The 23,216-nt window shown below is 48.4% G+C and overlaps 1 protein-coding gene across 1 annotated transcript in view; it reads left to right on the top strand.

Annotated features, from left to right (window-relative positions):
* DBF4B (DBF4B-CDC7 kinase regulatory subunit) overlaps positions 1-23,216 on the top strand; it is a 437,979-nt gene that overhangs the window by 403,967 nt on the left and 10,796 nt on the right. The window lies entirely within an intron of this gene.

Below are 23,216 nucleotides of genomic sequence, written 5' to 3'. Positions count from 1 at the left end.
GTCTTCGATTTTGTAGATGATTAGTGTCATCTGCGTAGTTGTAGCATGTAATGTTGTATTTTTTGAAGATTCTGATTACTGGAGTCTGGTAGAAGTTGAGGTACAGTGGTGATAGTGAGGACCCTTGTGGTACTGCAGTTAACTTGTGGGGTGGGTTTGAAGCATTTTATCCATATGGTTTGCTTTGTCTGCTAGGAATGATTTAATCCAGAGTAGTGACATGTCCGTTGTGCGTATGTCTTCTAGTCTTTTAGTTAGGGTGTCATGGCTAACTGTGTCGAAGGCGGCGAAGAGGTCGAGCAGAATCCGGGCTGAGGTTGTGTTGGTGTCTGTATTAGTTTTTAGGTCGTCCCATATGGATAGTAGTGCTGCTTCTGTTCCTCTTGCGGGTATGAAACCGACTTGTGCTTGGTCTAGCAGTTGGTGTTTTTCTGTGTTCTTGGGTTAGTTTGTATACATAGGTTTCAAGGAGTTTTGCTGGGTAGGGAATGTTTGAAATTGGCCTGTAGTTGGAGAGGTCTTCTACGTCGCCATTTGTTTTTTTAAAGCGGATTGATATATGCTTATTTGAATGCTCTTGGTACAGTTCCTGTTGCTAGTGAGAGATTTAGGAGGTTACTGTAATATTCTGATGGTGTTGCTTGTGCGAGGATTGATTTGTAGATGTCAGAGGGGCAGGGATTCATGGTTGATCCTGCTTTCTTGCTGTGTTTTACCAACAAGACAAATGTCTCTGCTGATATTTCAGGAAAGTTTTGGAGTTTGTGCTGTGGCTCTGTTAGGGCTGGTTGGTTGAATGTTGTGGTTGATCTGTTTTGTATGATTTGTCAGATGTCGTTGATTTTGTTCTTGAAGTGGTCTGCTAGGTCATTGCAAAGTTTCTCTGAGGGGGTTGGAGTGTTGTCGCAGCCTGGTGGGGTTTCTCATTTCTTTAATGATGAACATTTCATTTTGTGTGTTGGTGGCATTGGTGATTCTGTCCTCATAATGCCTTCTTTGCCTTTTTGTATTTCCTTCTTGTATGCGTGGATTTGTTTCTCGAAGAGTATACTTTTGGTCGGGGTTGTATTCTTTCCGCCATTCCAGTTCCATCTTGTCCTTTTTCATGGTGCTTAGTAGTGGGGTGAACCATTTTGCAATCCATTTGTGTAGTAGCTCTGCTTTTCCGTCTAGGTCAGCCAGCTCTAGTGTATAGTTGAGGGTTTGGTCATCTCCAGTTCGAATAGGTTGCTTGCTTGGATGCTTTTCCAGTTTTTTGTGGTGGTTGTGAGTTTGGGGGGGGTTGAATGCAGACTTGAGTTGGTAGGCTGATCACAAATGGGATTATGAGATGGTCGCTGCACAGTATTTGTATCGGTGGTGCCGTGGTGATGAGCTTTTCCTTGGCAAAGATTGCGTTGAGTGTGTCCTGCCGAATGTGTTGCCCCTTTGACCATCTGTCGTAGTTTCATGGTTGCAAGTTGTTGAATCAGTGAGTTTTGGGAGTTGGTGTGTCTTTCTTCAAACCAGATGTTGAATCCCCCAGGATGATTAGATGTTTGTGCTTTGACTATGTTCATGATGGCTTCGGTGATAACTTCATAGGTTGCATCGTATGTCGGTGGTCTGTACACCAGGATGAATCTGATGTTGGTTTTTGGGTTTGCTGATAGGTGTATGACCATGGTTTTACAGTTGATAATGAGAGGTTCGTCTGTTTTTATTTTCAGGTGTCCTTTGAATGCTATTGCGATGCCTCCTCCTTTTTTTATTTTTTCTGTTTACTTGAAGGCATTTGAAGTTGGTTGGGATGCAGCTTTGGAGTGTGATTTTTTTTTTTTTTTTTTTTGTAGTTGTCGTCCGCATTGTTTCTGTGGTGAATAGGATGACCATGCTGTTATCAAGTAGGTCAAAGATCTCTGAGTGTTTTGACATGGATCTTGCGTTTATTAGATTGCAGTCAAATTTGGAGGTGCAGTTTGGTTTGGGCTTTGTTTGGGTCGTCTTCTGATTGATGTTGAGGTTTCCTTTCTGGTCGATGTCTAGTTGAGGTGTTGGTACAGGTGCCTCCTGTGTCATCAAAGTTCTTTTAGCTTCTGTCTTGGGTTTTTGTTTTCGTCAGGTGGTTCTTACAAGAATTGTGGAAGTTCCTCTTGTTTTGGTGATGTAAGGTAAGGTGTTATTGCATCGATTTATATTTTTGTTTCTAGTGTTCTTCTTCTGCGTGGTTGTGTTTGGTTGTCAGCTGTTGCTGATTCTAGCGTTGGGTTGGTTCGTTCTGGTGACCGTTTGTTTGCGAGGTATGGAGTTAAGTATAGGGATTTGTCTCTTAACTCCACGTTGGTTCGGTTTTCGTTCCTGTCTGTGGGAGTGTGTTCTGCAGTTGAGTCTTTGTTGCTGTTCTGGTGTCATTGTTCTTTCTTTTCTTTTTCTTTCCCTTAGTATAGGTCATTTGCGCAGCATTTTGAGCTTGAGTTGTTTTGGTCTTTATTTTGTTTGATGCCGAGTTGATTTTTTTTTGTTGCTTTGGTCTGGTTGTCTTGTGGTGTAGTACTGAGTGTAGAGAATTGTCTGCTACAAGTTTGGGTTCTGTCTGTAGTTGGTGTTGTCAGCTGGTGTTGCCGACTAGTTCAGTCGCTGTCTTCCATGAGGTAGTTGGGGTTATATCGTTGGGTGTTATTGGTGGCTGTCCTTAATGCCCGTCTCCTTGGACGAGGTTCACTCCGGTGAGCTAGCTATGGGGGGTTAAGAAGGATAGCTACTAACTACAGAATTGTCCTAATGGGTGCAACTAAGAATCACTGTCATCTTATGAGGCGTGAGCCCTTAATCACAGTATCGCTCCACAGTAATCAGCCAGTGGTTTCTGTCTCACTCTACAGTAATGCTCTTTAGGTGTGAGTTGGTCAGTCACATATGAGCATCCTGTACAGTGGGACAGAGGTGTACAATCAACAGTGCAATTTGAAGTAGGATACTTCTAGATTTGAGCGTCCTGTATATTGGAAGAGGCTTATGCCTGACAGATCAAATGGGTGCAGTACTAAAGTTAGGTTTGAGACGCAGGTGACCAAAGAATTAAAATACTAAACACGGCTAGATTAGAGTCCCGTTTAGTGGGAGAGAGGCCTACGCCTAACGGGTCAAATTGGTGCTGTACTAAACACAGCTATGTTTGACACATGGGTGACCGAGAGATTACAATAAACAAACAGCAAGATTTGAGAGGCCTACGCCTAACAGGTAAAATTGGTGTTGTACTAAACATGGTTTTGTTTAGTAGTGTGATGTTGAGGAAGGCAGCAGAGGTGTTAATTATTAGTGTTTTAGATGGGTTTGATAATTGTTCTAGGCTTCCAGGGTAGAGTAATTGCTCTACTCCTCAACTACCTAACTTGTCCTGGTAGTTGCTGGTTGACGGCTGGCTACTGGCTTCCCCTGCGGACACCTGCTGACACTTTATGGAGCCGCCCTTTGCCTTGGGGCCCTTAGCCACAGGAGCTGCCGGGCAGAGGGCTACCCAGGGAGGGTCAGTAATGACCAGATGAGTTATCTAGTGGGAGGTGGAGGGCGGGGGGGAGAGGGAACACCAGGAAGTGCTCACTGGCTTACAGCGGCACCCAGGGGCTGGGATTCAGGGATTTGATTTTCTTTCTTTTTTTTAAATGTATGTTTATTTGAAATGAAATTGGGCCACTAATGGAGTCGATGGGGGGGCAGCTGCACTTACCTGCTTCTGCACCAAAGTGGCTAGTGGCAGTGGTTTACCTTTAACTACAGTGGTGTACTTTTACCATGTGCTACGTTCACAGCTGCAGCAAAGCACCCAAGGGTGCCATTTTGTCAATGTCCCTGGTCGTCTTTTTTTTCACCATTTCTTTGTGGAAAGGTCCTTCTTGAGATTTACTCTGCGTGCCAAACCAGGTTTGGTCCCTTTGTTTTATCTTTGGCGGGATTCACAAGTGAAGCCCGCCTCTGGCTCCAGTATGTCTGGTGGGGGCAGGAAGTGAGGAAGGTGCCCGAAACTCCCTGTGCTTAATCCCCTTGGTTACAGGAATGCACCCAAAGGTGATTGGCCGGCTGGCTGTCCGGCAAGGACAGCCACCCTGCTGTTTGGCAGCTAGGCTGGAATGAATGTGAGAAACCTGCATAAAAGGCGAGGCGTTTTGGCTTGGAAGGCAGAGTAGACCACTGGACGAAGGAATCCAAAGAACTTGGAAAAGAGGCCTGCTGTTACACCTGGACTGTTGGTTTGACCAGTGTAGGCTTGTTGCTGTGCTGAAGCTCTGAATTCGCCTCGACTAGAGGAGCCCGGTAAGGACGACTTCTCAATTTGAGTTGGTGGGACCAATCAACTCCAAAGTTAACCCGTCTGGACATCCTCTCAAAGCTGGTTGTATTTCCACTGCTGCTGGAACCGAAGAGCCAGGGAGAAGAACACCAGATTGTGTCCTTTGCTCTGTTTACCAAGAGCTCCAGGAACATCCTCCGCACTCCCAAGAAGCGGACTCACCGAGCCTGAGCCACCTCAACAGAGTGCTGGACCCCAGATGCAAGGAAAGCCCGTCTCGACAGGCAAGAACCATTGTGGTGCTATTTGCTGAGACGCGAGGAGCTGAAACCGCGAAGTGACACTGAATAGAAGTTGGTCTTTTTCTGTCGCCGACCGTCCCGTGGTGCTGCACGAGTCCTCCAGGCGGCCTGCCTCTTGTCCCCACGACTGAGGCCCAGGAACACAGGATCTGCAGAGCTGAACAGAAGCCAGCTGGAACCATTTCTTCTAACCAAAGGTAGTGTACAGTCTAAGAGAACTTACCTCTTGTTGTGTAGCCTCTAGCCTCACTTGTTCTCAGTGGAGACTTATCTTGGTTCCTCCTGTAGAGTTGCTAACAGCTTCTTTACCTCACAAGCCTAATCAGCTTGTGTCTCTACTTTGATTTCTTCTTTTTTACAAAGACTTCTAAAACATTTTTTTTGTATTTGTTTATTTGTATCGCGCACCAAACTCAGAAGTAACTGGGCGCTTGAAAAACTTAGGGTTACAGACATGGATAACGGTAGTCAGAACATTATCAACAACAAAAGGACCCTGGTTACAGATGGGTCAAACAATAGGATGCAGGTATGAAGTGCCACAGGTCGGTAAATGCTATTATGATGAATGCATTGTATTCAGCCAGTTTTTTGTGTTGGCTTTAAAAGTGAGAAAAGAGGGATCGTGTCTTATGGGTAAGGAGTTCCAGCGTTTGGCTGCTTGTACTGGAACTGCTGACTTAAGATTGAATCTAGGGACCACTAGCCTGAGGGACTGAAGATCTTGTAGAGCGTGTGGGTTGGTGGATGCAGACTTTTTCTGTCATGTATTTAGGGGCAGTGTGTGTTAGGCATTTGTATGTGATGGCCAGGGTGCGTAGAGTGATTCTTTCTCGGATGGGTAGCCAGTTAGCGTCTCGTCTGTGAGTGGAGATGTGACATGATCTGGGGAGGCTGAATGCGGCTCTTAATGAATTGTTTTGGAGGACCTGGAGCTTGTTTGGGTTATGTTCTGAAGAACCTAGGAAGAGTATGTTGCAGTAGTAGATTTTGGATAGGGCAAGTGCTCTGGCCAGTGTTAGGCAACTAGCTGTGGATAGGTAATCTTTACAGCTGTAGATCAGTTTGTTGGTATATGCCGTGGAGGATGCAATACTATTAACCTGCTTTTTGAGAGAGAGGGTTGAGTTAAACCCCCAGCGTTTTTATTTCTTTAGAGACGTTGATTGTATTGCCATCAATGATGAAAGAGGAGTATTTGGGATTGAGTTTATTCAGGCGAGCCTGAGTACCCACAATCACTAACTCGGTCTTATCATTGAGGCAGAGGCCATTGGTGGCCATCCAGGCTTGGATTTCAAGATGGATGTTTAGCAATTTGGAATCTTGGTCGTAGCAACCAGTGAGGTGAATGAGGACTTCAGTGTCATCTGCATAGTTTGTGTAGACGACACCCAAGTTATCCAGGCGGTCGAAGAGGAGCTTCGTGAAGATATTGTAAAGTGTGGGTGATGCACAGGATCCCTGAGGCACACCACACAATATTGGGGTTGGTTCAGCTGAGGCTGAAGGAGAAAAGACTTTGGTGGTCCGGTCAGCTAGGAAAGATTTAATCCAGTCGGAGGCGTTGGAAGAGAAAGCTGCAGCTGTAGTGAGGTGCTCGGTTAGGATTTGGTGGTCGACGAGGTTGAAGGCTGCAGAAAGGTCAAGTAGTAAGAGAGCTAGCTTGCCTTTATCCTTCGCCTCATTCATTTGGATCTTTAGATCCAAAATTGCTGTCTCCGTACCATGTCTGGGTCTGAAGCCAGATTGCCTAAGGCCAAGAAGGTTGTTGTCCTCTAGATGTTTCTGGATTTGCAGATATGCCACCCGGTCTAAGATTTTTAGAAGGAAGGGGACGGTAGTGATGGGCCTGTAGTTGGTGGGGACATTAGGGTCAAGGTTAGGTTTTTTTTAGGAGAGGCATGACCCAGGCTTCCTTGAGGTTAGTAGGAACCTGATTGGCAGAGAATGAGGAGTTTATCAGGGAGACGATGAAAAGGGCCAAGTCTTTTGCTCCAGCCTTGATAATCTTGGCAGGATTTACGTCACCTTGGCAGTGTGAAGGTTTCAGACTTTTTATGATGACTTCTACTTCCTTGGGGGTTACTTGTGAGAAGGAAAGGATTGCAGGTGTGGGAGGAGTTCTTTGTCTAGGAGCCTGTGAGATTAGCCTTTTTTGCTTTGATCTTATTTCGGAGTAATGTTATTTTGTCTGCGAGGGCTTGTTGGATTTTGGTGCACCAATCAGCATTTTTGTTGCAGTCTTGTGCGGGAGGCGCCGGGGATTCAAGCTCTTTTAGTATACTGAAGAGTTCTTTGGATCTGGATTTGGCTTTTTGGATTATGGAGTTATAGGTGTTTTTTTTTTTTGGTGGCAAGTATGGCCGCTTTATATATGGAGGAGGCTGATGTAAAGGCCGTTTTGTTGGAAATGGAAGGTGCTGTGCACCAAATAGATTCAGCTCTTCTTTTTGCATTCCTGAGATTTTCTAGCTCCGGACTGAACCAATTGTTAAGGTGGGCCAGAGGTTTGGCTTTGCTGAGTTTAAGGGCGGCTGCGCTGTCTAGGGCAGATTTAAGGGTGTTATATAGGTCTACCATGTTGTGGGGGGGGGGTGAGATTGTTGAATTTGGATTCAGTCAGGATATCACTAATGAGGGGCTGGAGGTTATCTATTGTGATGTGATATGACAATTTCTGGAGCGCGAGGGGGGGGTGGGTAATAAAGTGGTTTTGACTGGGGTGACTTCCGCGATGGAGAATAGGATCAGGTGGTGATCTGACTAGGCGACTGGTTCGTTTTGGGTGATGGCAATGGAACAGTTGAGATCGGAGACCCAGTCAAGCGTTCTGCCTTTTGAGTGGGTGGGTGGGCGTTGGGACTCTGTGTATGAAGCCTAGGTTGGTGATGGTATTGTCGATGGCCATGGCAGGATGGTCATTGGGATCCTGGAGGCCCAGGTTTAAGTCTCCTAACAAGATGGTTTTGGATCCAAGTTTAGTGTGTGTGGATAGGAGGGCCAGGATGTCATCTTCAAAGGATGACAGTGGGCCCAGGGGCCGATAGATAAGGTGCAGGAGTATAATTTGGGAGGGTGATAATGTTAGTTTTACTGATAGGAGTTCTGCGGATGGGAGACTTGTATGTGGCAAGGCTCTGATAGGTTGGATTTGGCAATGAACGCCACTCCACCACCTTTGCCTGAAGTTGTCGGCTCTGATGATGGTATATCCTTCTGGTAAGGCTAGGGAGAGTGCGGGACCTGCTGCTAGGTGAAGCCATATCTCAGTGACTGCCAGGAAGTCTAGGCTATTAGTGATAATGAGGTCGGCAATTTTGGGGGCATGAGTGACAATGGAGCGTGTATTGATGAGGGCACCCTTTATGTTGGTTGCTTGTGGCTGGGGGTTGGGAGCTGTGATTGTGGGGGTGTGAATCTGTGAACGGTGCTGGACTGGGGTGCGACTGGTGTTGATCAGAGGTTTTTTTGATTGTGTTGGAGGCTTTATGGTTGGGGAAGGGAGAGCCTAGTCTTTGGTTGCGGCAGAGGGTCGTGAGTGGGATGAGAGGTGTAGGGCGTGTGGCAAAGCGGTGCAGCCATTCAAGGGACGTGAGTGGGGCAGTGGTGTGAGTGTTTGATGAAGCGACAAAGATAGGACTAAGGCTGGGTAGCATCGGTGTGTGGTATGTAGGCGAGGTTGGTTGAACCAGGGGCAGAAAGGGGGCTAGGGCTAGCCTAGCTCTGTGGAAGGATGACCTGCTGAGTTGTCCGGGATCTGGCTAGTGCTTGTAGCGTGATGTCAAGGCGGGAAGTCGAATAGTGGGCTGAAATTAGAACTTGGTTGGGCTGAGTAGGTTCTCTATTCAGGAGGTTGGTCTGAGTGCCTGGAATTCCTGGATAACCTGGATTGATAGTGGTGTGGCTAGGCTAAATGGGAGGCAACAGTGGGCAGAGAGGGCATGCGAGCGATCAAGGTGCCATTTGGGCCGATAGAATCATAGTGGGCCGTAACAAGCGGGAAGTATGCAGTAGTCCCTGTAAGCTATTGTAATCATCAAAAATACAGTATGCAGGAATCACTGTAAGCGAGCAATCGATAATGTGCATGAACACAGCTAAGTACAGTCAATGAAAGAGCAAGACGTTCTGTAAGCCAGCGCAATTAATTTAAAAAAAAGCAAAAATCACTGTGGGCTAACACCATCGATTAATATGCCAGGAATGCTGTAGGCTGGGGTAGGCAACCAATAATATGCAAGAATACAGCTAAGTACCGTCAAAGAGTGTACATGCGACACCAAGCGCTGGATCTAGTGACCAGTATGACTGTGCTAAATTGGTGAGCTGCTACAACAGGGAACGAGGGCATCACATTGGAGTAGGAACAGAGGCATACAGAGGTGGAACCCACATATGACTAGACATAGGAGACAGACGTGCAGGCGGGTAATTAGAGCGGAGAAGCAGTGTATGCTTTACTGACTTGGCTCAGGTGCCGTACAGGTGGTTAAGCTTGATTAAGAGACCACGCTGGTAATAGTTTTTAGAAGTCAATGCAGTTCAGTAATGTAGTCGCCAGAGTGCGACTCAAATGGCATTGCATAGTACATGCGCAGAGGTTCAAAGCAAACTGGGGGAGTGTGCAAGCGTAGACTGCGGGTCTTGCGAACGATTTGGGTGCTGCAGAGGAATGGGGCGGCTCATTGATAGAGCGGAATAATGCAGATGTACCTACATTCCATTGAGCAAATCATCTGAATGGGCAATGTGGTCGGCGAAGCAGTGAAAAGGGGATAGAGTGAGAGGTTGGAGAGGCGGCTGTTTAGGGACGAGCGCCGATTGCGCTCGGTCAGCTCAGTCAGCAGCTGGCCTTCTTCCCAGGCCTTACTCAACAGGCCGGCTGACGCCTGCCGGTGATAGGTGGACACAAAAAAAATGCAGAGCCAATCACGGAGCTCATGCGGGCCTGGTGCTCGTAGGACAAAGTCAGGCAGGGTGTTTGTCTCAGATGGTGGCCATTTTGGGGTCAGGTCGCAACGAGGTATACTTCCGTACTTTGCGGGATGGGGCCCTGCAAATGTGATCAGGAGCACCGGACGAAGCGCGTCGGCTGGTTCAGCAAGGCAAGCAATACTTGAAGTGCTGGAGGGCGAGGAGCTTACCTAAGCTCACTTGGCTGGGCTGGAGGAAGAACTGCTCCTGCAGCATCCAGACTCTCTGGAGCTCCTGCTCCAAAGGGGTGGTGCCTATCGTGTACATTGTGCAAGACTTTTTACCTACCTGCAAGAATTGCTTCTGCTCACCTAGACTTTTGTCCAGTTGACTTTGGCCTGGCCTGGCTCCCTGAATGACTTCTTCCCTCTGACTTTGGGGTTTGTCTTCCTTCCAGGAAGGGGTTAACTTACTTTGCATTGGGGGTTTCCAAAAGTACTTACCTGCTTCAGAATATTTGTGAGGTCTCTTGTTTTATTCTAATAACCTTTTTCTTTGACATACTCCTAAGTATTGCTCTAAATGCAGTAGTGATATATTAATGTCCACAGTTCTAGCTATTTAAGTCCACTGTGGGTATAGGAAGTGTCTGTGTGCCATCCCAAATGGCCACTTGCTGATTTAGAGAAACTAAGTGTGTATTTTGGAGTGTATTTATGTTACTATTATATTGCTCCTTCTGAATACTTACTCAAACTAACAGTTAAATTAATAATTGTTTAATCAAGAAACCTTGTGTGTAAGAGTTTATTTGACTACTTGTCACTGTGAATCTCGACTCCCCTACTGGTTGGGTTCCTTTTGCCAGGAGGTCAAGGATGTTGGAGTGCACTCAAAGGGTACTGCTCTAATTCTTGCATTACAGTCAGCTACCCCAGGGAAGTTGCGGGAACACCGGATAAGGCCAAACGGGGTAAGGGTTCTGAACCGCCCGTGAATGGGCCAAGCAGGACAAAGTGGCCAAGCTACCCGTGAAGAAGGCAAGATGGCTGACCTGCCTCTGAAGGCCAAGGTGGACCAGGCCAAATTATCCTCCTTGACACGATGGTGGTGGCCTCCCTTTCGAAGGCAAAAGGGGCTGACCCCATCCAGGGTGCTCCGGCGGCAGCCAGAGTCTCTCTCCCAGCGAGGAGTCTTTGTTCAAGCTGATAGAAAAGACCCCCGTAAAAGAGTAAGCCCGACCTCGGTCCGAGACCGACCCCTCAGGACCCGAAGAAGGGGGTTGGGGGAGAACTCCAGGGCACAGACATTTCTTAGTCTGAGGAGATACTTTCCGCCTACACCATCCAGTGACGACTGGAACGTCAGAGAAGCCCGTCGGAGGCGCTGATATCGATACCTTTGATGGGGACGACATGGGTGCTGGGCCCAGTGAACCTGTTCCCCAGGTGCCCCCTAGAGATTTGTTGCAGGATATTCTCTCGACACTCCATGCGCTGGTGTCTGAGATTCAGAGGAGATTGCGGACGGCTCCACTAACGCCAGCGGCACCACCAGTGACCCCGTTGACACTGGGGCAACCACCAGTGAGGAAGTGGAGACACCCTACCCCTCCATTCCAGCCTTCGCTGCTGCCCCCTCCGCTCCCCCTTTGGGGGACAGACACGGCCACGACTGATAGACGATGATGCAGGACTGGGAGATCCTGCATTACCGGTGCAGAGAGCTTCTCCACTGGATGAATTGGGATCTTTTCATTCCATGATTGCCCGGGTGTCCCTTTTCCAGCTCACACCGGAGGAGGAGGAGGGCTTCCCGTATCAACACTGGGCGGCAAAGAGGAAGACTATCCTGTCGGTACCGCTCCTGGATGACGTCTGGAATGAGGGGCTATGTGCTGCTGAAGACCCCTGCTTCAGCCCCAGGTAAGAGACCGGCTTGTGAAAAAGTACCAGGTGCCGGAGTCTTCGCCCAAGTGTCTGCGATCTCAACTGTTGGCGGACTCGGTGGCCGCCAGGAAGAAGTCATAGAGTTTTAGAGTCTTCATCTGTACCCCCGGACAACGAGGGGAAGAAATTGTCTTCCATGGGTAGAAAGGTAATCTGCTCGGCGATGACGGTCAAAGTGACCAACGCTTTAGCGATTGGCCTGATATGACTGAGAGCTTTGGTACAAGATGGCTCCGCTCCTGGATTTCCTCCCCAATGACCTTGTGGACACAGGTTTCCGCCAGATGGGCAACAGAGTTTGCCTTCGCCATCATGGCTGGCTCAAGGCCACCAACTTCAGGCAGGAGTTCCAGATGAGGGTCCTGGACATGCAGTTCGACAGAGACAGCATGTTGAGGAAGGCTGTCGATGAATCCCTCCAGAAACTCAAAATGGGGAGTCCCCTAAATGAACCACTTTAATCTTTGATTCTCAGAGGCCCGATCCGTATTTGGGTGTGGCCATTATTTCTGATGAACAAATCAATGGAGAGGCACACAAATATATATGAAAAAATCAATTATTTCATAGGCCAATAGGTCCTACCGTCTTACCCTAAAAACAAATGCATATACTTTTGATATATTTCAGATTTGTACAAATTGATCTAATTATATTTTACATATAATGCATATCAACATAATTAGATCACCACTTTCTTGTTCGTAATACACAATGTGAAGTGAGGTTTTCAACACACGGGTATGGTGGCAAGTATGAATTGATCAACTTGGTAATTGTACAATTTCAATCCTATTCTGCTGGCCCTAGCTAGCTAAGCTAAATTGAATCCATATGTACCAATACCCCATGGCTGTAACGATGAGAACTAGACACATACCCCAAGCCTACGTTTCAAATACTTTCACAGAGAAGGAAACGGTATTTAATGCCACGTTTATGCAGGCTGGACATTTTGGCAGTGGATGGATTTCACCGCCTTCAGGACCCCAAGGGAAGTTGAATCCCTCCAGGCCATCAAGACCTTCACGGAGACTGCAAGTGCCTTGGGCACCTTGCAACACCGGCCATCCCTACTTTCCTCAGGAGGGAAGTCTAGCAGGTCTTGGAAGGGTTTCGGCGGGGTCTCATCTTACGCCAACCGTCCCGTAGGCACAGATTTCTGTATCGGGAGACTGTCACAATGGCCGGTTCCCTGGAAGAATGGGGAGTCCACACCGGACGACTTCATGCCAGAGACCTGTGGCTGCCAGAGGAAAAGACGTTAGACATCAATGTTCTGGAACTACGGGCCGTGTTTTGGGCCCTCAAGTCGTTCCTGCGTCCCTCAAGGGCAAAGTGGTGAGGCTCTTCACGGACAATACCACCATGATGTTTTACATCCAGAAACAGGAGGGCACCAGATCCTGAGCGCACTCCAAAGAGGCGCAGAATGTGTGACTCGTCCGTCGCCCAGGTGATGTTCCTCATTCTGTTTCACCTGGCTGGAGTAAGGAATATGGTCGCCGACTCCCTGAGCAGGGAGCTGCGTACTTGCCACGAGTGGGAGCTTCGGCAGTATCAAGTGGACAACCTTTTCCTCAAATGGGGCAGTCCCCAGATCGACCTGTTTGGGATGGCGATGAACACCAAGTTCCGGAGGCTCGCCAGCAGATTTCCCCCAGCCGGGGAGCACGGGGACGCATTCTCATCCCCTTGGGAAGGCCTGTTTCTGTATGCGTCACCTCCGTTGCTGTTACTACTTCACATCATCGGCCAACTCAGACGTTACCGGTGCATGATGTTCCTCGTCGCACCCACGTGGTGGAGGCAGATCTGGTACCGGATCTTCTCATCATGTCTGCATACCCTCCGGTTAAGCTGCCAGTAGTCGGACCTTCTCGCCAGGGAAGGAGGTGCAATTCTACACCATGACCCGGGGGGGGGGGGGTCTCTGAACCTGAAGGCGTGGCTTCTGCAGCACTAGTTTGGTGGCTATGATCTTCAGCGGACTGCAGGGAGATACTTGCCAGGGCATTGTCTATGTTGAAGTGCTACAGACACAAATGGAAGCGCTTTGCGACTTGGTGTCAGTTGCAGAAGTTCAACCCTCTCAGGGCCATGAAACCCACACGTACTCCCATATTTACTGTCATTGGCTAAATCGGCACTGGCTCATGCCTCCATCGTACATCTGGCGGCCATCTCCCGCTAGACCAAATCTCTGGGACGGTCATCACTGTGGTTGCACCTTCTAGTCAAGTGTTCATCAAGGGACTGTTCTGCTCGTTCCCGCCAGTGAAGGCTCCGGCCTCGGCGTAGAAACTCAGTGTGGTGCTGACTAGGATCATGGGGTCCCCATTCAAGCCTATGCATCCAGCTCCGCTCAAGTTTGTCATGGAATTCGGCGTACCTTGTGGCCATCGCCTCTGCAAGACGAGTGGGTGAGATCCGGGCCCTGTCATGCAAGCGACCCTACTTGACTTTCCACGAGACGAGGGTGGTGCTGGGGACACACCCCTTCCCCTTCCATGCCCAAGGTGCCGTTGGATTGTCATCTCAATGAGCCCTTGGTGTTAAATGTGTTTTCTGATACCTTTGTCGCCGGCTGAAAGGACTTTGCACTTGCTGGATGTGGCTAGATTGCTGAAGTTTTATGTGGCCCGCACAAAGAGTTTCCGGAAAACTTCTCAGCTTTTTTTTTTACTTTGGTCCTGTGAACCATGGGAAGGCCCTGTCCAAGGCTTCCATTTCCTGCTGGCTCTCCGGCTGTATCACTCACTGTCTGGTTGGCAAACCGACCGGAGCCAGGCCGGTCGAGAGCCCATTCTACCAGAGCTATCGCTGCTACAACGGCGTTCGAGGAGTCCAGGGTCGGCCAAGCAGTGCTACGCAAACCTGTTAGCTTGAAGGTGAACCTGTGAGAGTAAATGCTTCTGTTGAGCCTCGCCACCTCCTGTGGTTGTGTATGTATGTACTGCTATGTATTCTTTAACTGTTCTCCAGCATGGGTCTGGCATGGATTCACATGCCATCCCTCCCTTCTGCCCCTCTTCTTGGTCATACTGCCACTTTTGGTGCCACCAAATCTGAAGATGGCTGCCAGAGGAGGGGCTTAGGGAGAGGACAGTAGGGGGCAGTATGACCCAGAGCTCAGTGATTGATGTATAGGAGAAAGACAGTTTGTGAGTGAAAGTGAAACTTTTTTTTTCTTTTACGGAAGATGATTCCCTGCCTGACGGAATATTCATAAGCGCGTGAATACATGCCAGACCCATGGTGGAGAACAGCAGTTACAGGTAAGTAACGTGTGCCTTATTTTATATACACAAGGCAAAGTTATAATAACTTGAGTAATATTTCAACTAAACACAATAGAAAAAATAAGCAATACTTCAGGTGAGTAAACCAAAAATAGGGAAGTATGCAGATCATGAACGCAGTTCAATGGTAAGTGAAATCACTTGGTATAGCAACTCAGAACATTTTCTTTTGTAGGAATAAAAAGTGTAAAGGAGGGGTGGAAATCCCACCTGGGTAAACCGAGAGTACAGGCCAGGGGAAATCCCACAAGCAAAAATGTGACAGACCTGTTTTATTTACATGGCCATCTTAGATATGAAAGATGCATACTTTCATATTTCAATATTGCCAGAGCACAGAATGTACCTCAGGTTGAAAATAGAGGTTACGCACTATCAGTTAAAGGTCCTCACTTTTGGCATTACCTCGGCTCCAAGGGTATTTACCAAGGTACTAGCAGTGGCGGCAGCTCGCTTGCGCAGGCAGTCCATTCCAGTGTACCTTTATCCTGACTGGCTCTTAACTAGGAGAAGCATACAGAACCTGTCTGGTGAACACTCAAGACAGTAGTTCTCCTTTTCAACCTGGGATTCTCATTCATTGAGAGAGCCTGGTCCCCAATCAAATGAAACAGTTTCTAGGCACACTAATTCTGACACAATACCGACTCATCTTCCCCCTCCAATGAGAGTCCAAAGCATGTTATTCCAGATCCCTCAGAGTGTAGCCAGTTGCTGGATAACCTTCTGGAAAACTGGATGCTGGGGATGATGGCATCCTGCATCTTCCTCGTTTTACCCGTTATCTGCGCATGCGCCTCGTTCTGGAGTCGGGCAAGTGCTCAGTGGGACGATTTAGTGGTTCTCGACAGCCCTCTTTCAGTCTCTGCTGTGGTGGTCAAAGGAAAACCTGCTGAAGGGGGGGGGGGGGGGGGAGTCCTTCAACACTGCAGTAGCAGCCACTCACCACGGACGCATTTTTGTTGGGTTGGAGAGCAGACCACCTACAAAAGACAGAGCACAGCATGTGATCTTAGCAGTATCCAAACATAATAATCTGTTGGAACTACTAGCAGTGTTCAAAGCCCTAAAAGCCTTCCTAATACACCTGGAGGGGAAGACAGTTCTTGTCCTTCAGACGGCACCACTGCCATGTACTATCTGAACGAACAATGAGGTTCTGACTCTCCAGGTCTGTCCAAACTCACAGAACATTTGGAAATGGGCACCCAAACACATGTTCTTACTATTACATGTTCCTGCGTAGCACTTATGGAAGATGTGCTCAGCAGAGACTTGCACCTGCTCGTAGAGCACGAGTGGTGCTTGCAAGAACATATTTTACACAATGTCTTTCCAGAATAGCGTCATGCAGACATCGATTTGTTTGAAACTCTGGATAATGCCCAGATCATGCCTCTAGGTCGCCTCAAACGGTCCAAAGGGAACAGCTGTTAGGGAGAATAGTTAGGGAGAATTCTCAGAACTGTGCTAATTCTCTCCACCTTAGAAAACCACAGCAACTTTGCTGGATTTTGAGGACTTGATTTTTTTTTTTTAACCTGGAGAGAGTGGGACCCTTTTTTTTTTTTTGTTTTTTTTGTTTCCCCACTCTTGTATTTTGATGTGATTTTGAACTGTTTCTTTTGGTTGTAGAGTCTGACACCCCATAGGCATAATCTTTTACAGTGTGTCACGCAGCACCTTCAGTGCAGTGACACAGGGAAGTCTTCCAGATTTCCCAAAGGTTTAAATGCCTTCTCTGGGATAAACTACTGTTTCCCAGAGCAGTGAAGTGAAATTGACTTTACTTACATTTGTAACTTTCTAGACCCAGCACACACTATCTTACAATAGGCTTCGGGAGGGGTTACTTAGTATCCCCTTTTTCGAGGGGATTGGGTCCTCCGATGTATTCCATATCTGACAGGTAATGTCCACAGCTGTGCTGCTTAGGAAAATCGTTGGCGCCTATGTCGATGCGCCGTCCCCGAGGACCTCCTCCGACGGCCGACGTCACCCAATGTGATAAGTAGGACGCACGACGCCCATAGCCTCAGTTCCGTTTTTTCCACTAACGTGTTCGCTTCGTGAATCTCGGTACGCCTCGACTCGTTGGAGTTTGCTGTTTTCTATTCTCGGTTCGTTGAACCTGTTCGGTTTGTTGTGAAGACCTGCTCGTGGCGATGTCTTCCTCATCTTCAACCCCGCATCCGGGCTTCAAGAACTGCGGGGACTGTGGGTCCAAGATGTCGGTCACGGACTCGCACGGCGCCTGCCTCTGGTGCCTCGGGGAGGCCCACGATACGGACGACTATGTCGACTGCCAGTCGCTCACGGCAAAGGCCTTGCGGGAACGCAAGAAGCTGTCGGTAGGCCGGGTGTCTAAGCCCCGGAAGTCGAGGTCTGCGGGGCTTTCGACGGATGACTCGAGGGGCGACTCTGCGTCGTCGGAAGTCCAGTGGGTCTCCTTCCATGAGTCGGTCTCGCCACTCCTCCGCCTTTTCGAGGCATTCCCGGAAGCGCCAGCATAGGTCGCCTTCCCCGTCCGGGGACTCCGCCCGTCGGCGGGTTGCTTATCTCTCCATGCAAGCGACACCGGAGGAATGGGCTTCCTTCAGGAAGCAGATGCTAGCGATTCTTGAATCGCAGGGCACCGGTCCGTCTGTGCCTCCGAGTGGGGTCGGTCGGCACCGGTCGAGAGACACTGCTTGTACACCTTCGGGCTCGGGTGGTCGGCACGGCTCGCCTCGGACAAGGGTAGCCGTTCTCGCCATGCCCGTGCCAGGTCCCGGTCCTCAACGCGCTCGAGACCGTGTGATCCTGTGCCGTCTTCGAAGAAGACGTCGACGCCTGTGGTGCCGAGGTCGTCGACGATTTCTCTCGAGGCTCCGCCTCCGAGGGGGTCGTCAACGCTGTCGGCGCCTAGGTTGTCGAGAAACACGCTCGGAGCTCCGGCTTCGAGGACTGCGTCGCCGCCGCCGATGCTGGTGGCGCTGCAGCTGACGTTGACGCCGATTCGCTCGACGCCGACTCGTTCGGCGTCCTCGACGCCTTTCGAGGCGGTGGTGTCCCGTGGCACGGGGTTTGCCCCTAGAAAGGCTGTGGCTAAGGACCGGCACTGCTTTGGTCCACAGAAGTCTTCCTCTCCCCGCCTGGAGTACATTTCAGAAGGTGATGAAGGCTCTGATGGCGGCCTGGTTCTGGTTCCAGATGACCTTATCTCGGGCCATAGCCAGTTTGATGACCTGAGGCAGTCGCTGCATGATGCCAGTGGACTGGACACCTCTCCGGAGGTGGAGTTTTGTTGGCCGGAGCCTGGCACTCATGCCGATTCTTCATATCGGCACCTTATGTCTCGGGTTACCGAGTACTTGGGTTGGTCAGCTCCCCCAGGGGAGTTCGTTCAGGAGGATCTCACGGACATCCTTGATCTCGGTCCACCCACTGACCCGGTTTTGCCTTTTCATATGGCTCTGCAGAGAAGGATGGCGGCGGCTTGGACTGCTCCGGAGAGTCTCCCGGCATTGGGCAAGTCTTTGACGAGGAAAATACCGTCCAGCCAGTAGCGACCCCTGCTACTTGTCTAGGCACCCCACCCTGGAGAGTTTGGTGGTGCAGACGGCTACGGCCCCGGCAAAGCAGGCGTCGTATCCTACCATCCCTCCGGATAGGGACGACAAACGTTTTGACGGCTGGGCGAAGAAAGCGTTTTCTTCGGGGGGTATGGCGCTTCAGGCGGCCAACTCCATATGTGCCTTGTCTCGTTTCACACACACTCTGTGGAACTGTGTTGCATTAGCGGCGGATCATATTCCCGAAGGGGACGAACGGGATGGTTTCCTTGCTATGGTTCAGGATGGCAAGGATGCTATGTGTGAGGCCGTTCAGTCGGGTTTGGACTTGGCGGATTGTGTCAGCCGGTCCATGGCGGCAAGCACCGTAATGTGCTGGTTTGCGTGGTTGCGGAAGTCTGGATTCGCTCCTGATGTGCAGTCCCGGCTCCTCAACATGCCTTTTGACGGTGAACACCTTTTTGGCAGCAAGGCTGACGAGAGCCTTGAGGTTGCAGGCCTCTGCCTTTTCGTCCTAGGGACAGCAATGGAGGGGAGGTTCCTTTCGCTATTCCCTCGATTCCATCAGAGGGCAAGATCTGGCCTTTGCAAAGGCAATTTTCTATTCCGCAATTTGATTGGGCATGCTAAATTTGTATTCTAAATTCTTTCCCACCTCCTTGCTTGGTACTACTTTGGGAGTCGTATAGATATGGAATACGTCGGAGGACCCAATCCCCCTAAGTTACTTTCTTACCTGGTAACGTTCTTTCGATGGGATGGTCCGACGACGTATTCCATATCGCTCCCTCCCTGCCTTCCCCGCTGCAGAATTTATTTTGCGATTGCAGCTTGCGTTCCGCAAGGCCTTGTGTGTCTGACTGGCAGAAATCTGGTGGCACACGTTCTGGGGAAAAAAAACGGAGGCTATGGGCGTTGTGCGTCCTACTTATCACATCGGGTGACGTCGGCCGTTGGAGGAGGTCCTCGGGGACGGCGCATCGATGTCATTGACGCAGACGCCAAAGATTTTCCGAAGCAGCACAGCTGTGGACATTACCTGTCATAGATATGGAATACGTCGTCGGACCATCCCATCGAAAGAACGTTACCAGGTAAGAAAGTAACTTGTTCGTCTAGCTTCTCATGTAACATTTTTGTTACCCTTTCCTCAGTGAATGGCTGGTGACAGTGGTTTACTTAACTACTGTGGTGTGCATTTACTGTGGGCTGCGTTCGCAGCTGCAGTAAAGCACCCAAGGGTGCCATTTTTGTCAAAATGGCCCTGGTCTTCTTTTTTTGGCATTTCTTTGTGGAAAGGTCCTTCTTGAGATTTACTCTGTGCGCCAAACCAGGTTTGGTCCCTTGCCTTTGGTGGGATTCACAAGTGAAGCCCGCCTCTGGCTCCAGGGTGTCTGGGGTAGGCAGGAAGTGATGGAGGTGCCCGGAACTCCCTGTGCTTAGTCTCCTAAGAGACCCAAATGCACTCTGTAGTGATTGGCTGGCTGACTGTCCTGCAAGGACAGCCACCCTGCTGGGTGACTACCAGGCTGGAATGAATGGAAGAGAACTGAATAAAAGGCAGGGCTTTTGGCTTGGAAGGCAGTCGACCACTGGATGAAGGAACCAAAGAAGAATTTGAAGAGGACGCCTGCTGCAACTCCTGGACCGTTGGTTAGCCCGGTGAAGCCCTGCTGCTGTGCTGAAACTCTCAATTAGTATTGACAGAGAAGCCCCTGCAAGGAGTTCTATCTACCCTTGAGTTGGTGGGACCAATCCATTCCAAAGTAAGCCACCTAGCCATTCTTTCGGAGCTGGTTGCATTTCCGCAGAGTTGCTGCTGGAAACCGAAATGCCTGGGAGAGGAACACCAGATTATGTGCACTGCTTTAAAGTTGACCAAGAGCTCCAGGAAGATCCTCCAGACTTCCAGGAAGCAGAACTGGCCGAGCCTGAGCCCCTTCAACAGAGTGCGTGACCCCAGAAGCAAGGAAAGTCCACCTCGACGGCCAGCAACCGTGGTGTTGCTATTTGCAGTAGTCGCGAGGAGCTGAAACACTGAAGTTCCACTTGTTGGAAAGATTGCCGGTTGCGAGCGGTGACCATCCCAGTGCATGAGTCCCCAGAAGTCCTCCCTCTTGTCCCCACGACTTAGGCCCAGGAACAGTGAGATCTGCAGAGCTGCACACGAACAGAAGTCATCCGCTGCACTTTTACTTCAATACAAAGGTACTGTAAAGTCTGAGAGAACTTACCTCTTATGGTAGAGTTGCTTGCATCTTCTACTCGTGCCTAAACAGCTTGTGGCCCTACATTGATTCGTCTTTTCTTCAAAGACTTCTAAAACATTGTGCAAAGACTTTTCTTGCCTACCAGAAGTGCTTCAGCCCATATAAGACTTTTGCCCATTGACTTTGGCTTAACCTGTTATACTGAATGCCACTGCTTAGGGGATCCAAAGGTATTTGCCTGCTTAAGAATATTTGTGTTCTCTTGTTTGTTCTAATGACCTTTTCCTTTAACCAATTTCTAAAGGTATTCTAAATGCAACAGTAAGATATTAATGTCTCCAGCAGGGTAGCTATTCAAGTCATCCGAGGGTGTAGGTTGTGACTGTGGGCCATCCCAAAAGTATCTTTACTGATTTAGAAACTAAGAGCGTGTCATTTTGGAGTGTATTTGTGTGTTGCTTTAATATTGCTCCCTTCTGAAGAAGGCTTATTCCAACTGACTGATAATTGTTTATTCAAGAAACCTTGTGTGTACGTGTTTATTTTAATACTTGTCACTGTGAATCTGTGTAACTCCCCTACAGCTCACATTGACCCCTCTTGAGATCAGCCTGGCTGCTCAGCCACACTACCAACCTGTGTAGTACAGACTTATACCAAAGGTTGGGTTCCTATTGCCAGGAGATCAGGGTTGTTGTAGTGCACCCAAAGGGTACTGCATACAATCTTACCTAACGGCCTCTGGATAACATGGTCTGGGAAATTTGCCTACACAACACCCTCCTGCCTGACCGCTTCCCCCCCTTCTTCACAGGATAGTGCACCGGATGCACCAGGAACAAGTAACGCTTATGCTGGTAGCACCAATGTGGGCTTGACGGCCATGGTTCTCATCTCATGAGAATGTCAATCTCCTGTCCCAGGAAACTGTCTTGCCCGTACAACATGCTGTCACAAGACCTAGGGAAACGCTGCCCCCGTGTCCCCAAACACTAAATTTAGCAGCTTGATTCCTCAAGTCCTACTGTTTACCCACCTTCAAATATCTCAATGTATGGATGTTCTTAAAGAAGCACGGAAACCTAACACCAGACATTGGTACTCCAATAAATTGAAACATTTTGTTTGTTGTATTACTAAAACCATCAACTCAGTTTTATATTTTCCTAAAGATATAGTCCTTTATGTAACACCTCTTATATTCGGGAATTTTTTTCAACTCGCTTATATATCCTTGCTGCCCTCTCTGCGTACACCATGTCTCTGAGCAGGATTTCCTGGTGGAAAATGCAAGTGATTAAAGCTCTCATGGAAGAGGTCAAAAGACTTGAATGTTGTTCTTACAAGACTAATTGGACCTCCTTTTAAACCATTGCATAAGGCGAGTCTGAAGACCCTCACCTATAAGACTGCTTTTCTGGTTGCTATTACCTCTATCAGGAGAGTTGATGAACTGCAGGCTCACTCAGTTCAAGACCCATTTGTTACCATTCATAAAGACAAGGTCATACTGCGCGCGCGCACATGCTTTGCATTTAAATTAATTTCTAACTTCCTTGTGAACCAATCCATCGCATTTCCAACTTTTTTTCAGAATCCCACAAATTCAGCTGAAAGAATCCTCCATACTAGATGTTAGGAGAGTAGTGGGATATTACCTTGATAAGACTAAACAAAGAAAGACGCACCAATTGTTTCTTTGTTGCCGCTGGTAGAGAAGGGTGACCCTGTCTAAGTCTATTTCTAAATGGATTGGTAAATGCATCACACTGCATTAGTCTCTTGCCAAAAGAGATTTACCCTTTAAGCCTAGAGCTCATTGTACTCGAGGCACAGGAGTGTGTGTATATGTATATATGTGTGTATATGTATATATATATATATTCTATATATATATATATATATAGCGCAAATGTTCTTCTTGATTCTATTTGCAAAGCAGCTACCTTCACACACTTTCACTCAACAGTACTGCTTAGACACACTCTAAAACCGATTCTCAGGTGAGTCGAGCAGTGCAAAGACATCTTTGCTACTGTTCCTTCACACATCCCACCACCATCTCCTGGTGCTGATTGCTAGTGTGTGCAGTGCATGTCATTCTAAGCAGATTCACAAGCATCAGAAGACCTACATTACTCACTGTCTGATGATTGTATCTACTTAGATTCACATGTGCCAACCCTTCCTTCTTGCAGTAGAAGGAACATAGACATCTTACACCTTATTTTCTTCTGTACTCACATGCGCATTCTGTAAGGTTCCCGAACAGCCGAACAAAAAGAAATGTGGAACCTCGACGCATGATGGATTTTGGATACACTACACGTTGGGGATAGTATTAGTCCTGCCCAGGTCGATGTCCCTTTTCGATCTTCGAAATAAATTGCAATACTCTTCGATTAGCACTAGATGTCGGACTATATGCACAATATGTGAATCTAACCAAATACAATAATCAGAAATACAATTATGGTGAGTAATGTATCTCTTATAATGTAATAGTACTTGCCTTGCCCAAGATTTGTCTTGGCCTACAGGTATTTCTAATCATTTATGTTTTACAATACATAGTGTTTCACTGTGAAACCATTGTGTATTGGTGGCATTCAAATGTCCCATCAATAAATACTTTCTTTGGGCCATATGTATGCTATAATTTCTTTGTACCAAGCTACACCCCTCTCTTCCCTCCTGAGATGAGACTGGCTG

This window comes from Ambystoma mexicanum, chromosome 13 (assembly GCF_040938575.1).
Source record: "Ambystoma mexicanum isolate Mex_15411 chromosome 13, UKY_AmexF1_1, whole genome shotgun sequence".
Lineage (NCBI taxonomy): Eukaryota > Metazoa > Chordata > Amphibia > Caudata > Ambystomatidae > Ambystoma > Ambystoma mexicanum.
This window is presented reverse-complemented; position numbering and strand designations above follow the sequence as displayed.